Here is a 4,202-nt window from a genome sequence, read left to right on the forward strand (position 1 = left end):
CAAAAGGAAGTTGTGAGCTTCTTGAAGGCGATGGTGGCTTCGTTGGTCCAGGATAGAGACTTGGCCTCTTTGCGCAATAGTGAAGTGATGGGAGAGCTGATCTGACTGAAACATTTGATGAATCGATGGTAGAAATTTACGAAGCCCAGAAATCGTTGAAGTTCCTTGATGATAGTTGGTAAAGGCCAGTTGGAAACTGCTTCCACCTTCCTCTGGTCCATGGTAATCCCTTGTGGTGAGATTACATTACCCAGGAACTGAATGGATTCTTGGTGAAACTCGCATTTTTCCAATTTCAGGAAGAGTTGATGTTCACAAAGACGTTGTACTACCTGATTGACATGATGGTGGTGCTCGGGTAGACTGGAGGAATAAATCAGAATGTCATCTATATATACAATGACAAAACGGTGTCCAGCAGTCAATACAGGGCCGCAAACCTCTGTCCTTCTTACCAACAAAGAAGAAGCTGGAAGAGGCTGGGGAGGTGGAAGGTCGGACGTAATCTTGACGAAGAGCCTCCTCGATGTACTTCTCCATGGCCTTCTGTTTCGGGATGGACAGTGGATAGATCTTACCACGCGGCAACACCACCCCAGGCAGCAGGTCGTTTGCACAGGCCATGGCCGATGAGGTGGGAGTTTCGTCACCAGTTGTTTGTCGAACACATCCTGGAACGTCCGGCATTGAGGTGGGTTATGTTATGGTGGGTTGGAGTTGATGGATACTTAAATTTCAGAAGAAGAAGAAGATGGTATCTTTTAGATGGATAACAGAAATTATAATTTTTCCACATGTAGACACCCAATCTTGACGTTGAGCATGGAACTGCAGTACCGGATGTGGCCATGACCTAGCGGTTTACCCAGGATGGACTGGACATGTAACTGTTGATTTACAGACTTTCGGCAAGCTTGAAGTTTCTGAAGAGTAGTGAGGGAAATGAAGTTGCTAGCAGAGCCAAAATCAATCAATGTTTCGATGGAACAGATCGTTGAAGATAAGTTAGCCAAACTGGAGTATATTTCATTGATGAAATGGGAAACGGGAGAACCACAGTACTCACCGTAGGGCGTGGAGGACAAACAGGACAGGTGCTGAGGAGATGGCCTGCAGTTCCACAGATGAGACATAGATTATTGTTAATTATTATCAATTGTGGCATTTGTTCAATTCATACAATTCTGAACCTACTGTTTTCATTTGCCAAATGGATTTTTATGATTGGTGATTTGAGACCTTATAAGGCTCTCCCTGTTTTTGAAATGTAGTTACTCCCGGACGAAGGCTTTTATGCCGAAACGTGTTGATTATGTCCAAGCCATAGAAAAAAAAAAGCTTTTTAAGTTTTCTAAAGAGACTGCCTTGGATGTTCCTGTTGATTTCTACTGTACATGTTTTTTCCTATCCAAAGAGCACCTCAAGCTTATTTACTTGAGTCCAGGAAGCGCTTCTCTACAGACATTTGTTTATTGTTAATTCGTCGTAATCTTTCGGTGGAACTTAAATGGGTTGAATACACTTCCATAGGTTCTGGTACTGGAAGGCTATCTGGCGGTTTCGGATGAGGAGGAGGAAGTGCAGGGTGATCCGACAAACAGGCTGTTCTGCGTTGGGCGATGCGTATGGAACGTTGAATGAGAGTTTTGATGCCAATGTTGTCGTCATAGATGGCCAGCTGAGGACAGATGTCTCGTTTGAGACCCTGATGATAGGCTGTGACGAGCGCCGTCTCATTCCATCCACAGTCACTTAGCGGCAAGCATACGAAACTGTAAAAAATACTCAGAGACTGATGAGTTTCCTTGTCGCAACCGGAATAACTGGTCATGAATAGACAACGCATTAGGAGCATGAGAGAAAACTTCTCAAAAATGGCTAATGAAGTGTTCCTTTAGTATTCCAAAGCGCCCGAGCCCAGAGAAGAGCGCATCCAGTGAGTAGTGGGATGATGAAGGCGATTATTGCTTGTTCATTGGAAAACTGGGTTGATTGCATTTCCATGTATAATTCGCACTGAAGTAAAAAAAAACGCTGCACTCCCCTCCTCACCAGAGAAAGACGCGGGTCGGGCCATGGGACTGACGGACGCAGATGTGGATGATTGAGTGACGAGTGGATGGATGATTTGACGAATCTCTTGCAGGACAGTTGAAGCTTTTAGTATTGCCTTAGCTCGCTCAGAACCTCGCTGGAGGTGATACAAAAAAGGTACCCGAAAGCAGGAACAGGTACAACTTCTACACAGTGGAAAACCAAACAAAGGCGAGCCGTACCGTGCCATGCCGAGTCGAGTCGAGCTGGTACTGTGTAGTGGAAAAGTGCCATAAGTGACAAAGTTCATTCCAGTAAATACTACTCATTCAGAGTGTGACAACGTTAGTCCTGCGTCTGGTTCAGATTTCTTATTGCGCGTGTACTGTGCTTGTACAAACTTTAGCTTACTAACAGTGCACTTCCCGACTGTAATTTTTCTTAAAATCAAATAAATCTTGACACTGTTGATGTTGATTCCTGCGATTATCATGAGGACATAGTCAATATGTCACATTATTATTAGGACATATAAGCCTAGAGGTTGTAAATAGTGTAATTGAACACAATTTGCTAACTATTATGATAAATTGTAATAATAATCGTGTCTTATGAAATCAAAACGGCCAATGTTCTGAAATAATGCGACGTACATTTAACTTTATTGATGTCATCTGACATTTTGTAATGTTTACATTACAATCAAAAACACAAATGAAATTACACAGTAGGGCCTAGTCCTACACTATAGGCAACTTTACTTGTGATTTAGCAGAAATCATGTAAAAATGTAATAAGCCAGCAAACGTGATAGGCAACTTTATTATTATAAAGTAGTTTAACTCTTGACATATAGTTATTATTAACCTATTACCATCATCAGTAGTTCAGTAGATATGCAGTAACAGGGCAATAACGGTTATTTACGACAGTGCAAGTACACCACAGAGGCTCTAGGGGTCACTGTTTTACAAAAACATCAGAGCTGCATATTGTTGCTTTAACAAACAGACGGCCACCATTCAATCCGAAAGAAGTCATATGACCATTTCAATAACTCTGAAGCTGTTCAGTTAAGCTAAAAAAGCTGCATAGTGTCCCTTTAAAACTCATGCCCACGATGCAGTTACCAATATATCCACCAGAGGTCCTCTTGTCAACATCTTTCGAATTGCTAATACACATTAACTGTGTGCTGTTGTTGCACTGTGAATTTTAAATGTGAAAATGTGTCAGTAATTGTTTACTGAATGTACAATACAGATTCATAATGTCAAAAGATTAACAGACAATACAGTTGACAAGTTGAACATGCTTGCACATTTGTATGTGAGGCAGGCCGAGACTGTCTATGTCCTGGTCTAGGTTTGGACGTGAAGCTCAGCTGTGAAATTCCTGACTGCAGTGAGAGGGCGTCTAGGGCAGGGTACGGAAATACTGTGAAATGAATGGAAATTCTGTGGAGGAAAGATCCATAGTACAAAGACAAAAGGTTTGTTTCAAATTAGGATTGAAACCATTGGTATGTGAAAGTGTTTGCTTTTCACTTTTGCATCCTTTTACATCCATTTTTTAAAGCTCACCAAACAATTTTAATCATATAATTAATATCTCCACTTACAATTATGTCTCCACTTGTCACTGATTTCGTATAGGCCTATACATAACCCTAACAAAAAATAAGTGATACTTCAAGTTCAAAGCCTTTTTTATTAAGCATCCTTGAGTAAAGTTCAAGTATTTAAAGTATTTCTATACTAATAGTGTACTGTTTCAATACAGCTTGTGTCTAAATTGGCCCACATTTTAGTGTGTGAAAGTATATATTTTAAATATACTTTAAGTGTAACAGTAGTGAACTTTGTTTACAACAAGTTTTTTGTTTACACTCACTGTAAAAAAATATTGATGGTTTAACTTAAAAAAGTAAGTAACCTGGTTGCCTTAAAATTTTAAGTTCATTGAACTGGAAAAAGTGAGTTACTACTACAATGAAGGAGATTAATTTAACCATCAGAAACTCAAAATTATATGTTATCTGAACTAAATAAATTATTTAAGTTGATTTGACAAAAGAAAAAAATGTTGTGATTACTACACTGTAAAAAAATATTGTTGGTTTAACTTAAAAAAGTAAGTAACCTGCGTTGCCTTAAAATTTTAAGTTG

This window comes from Pimephales promelas, chromosome 17 (genome assembly GCF_988280905.1).
Source record: "Pimephales promelas chromosome 17, fPimPro1.hap1.1, whole genome shotgun sequence".
NCBI classification, from domain to species: domain Eukaryota; kingdom Metazoa; phylum Chordata; class Actinopteri; order Cypriniformes; family Leuciscidae; genus Pimephales; species Pimephales promelas.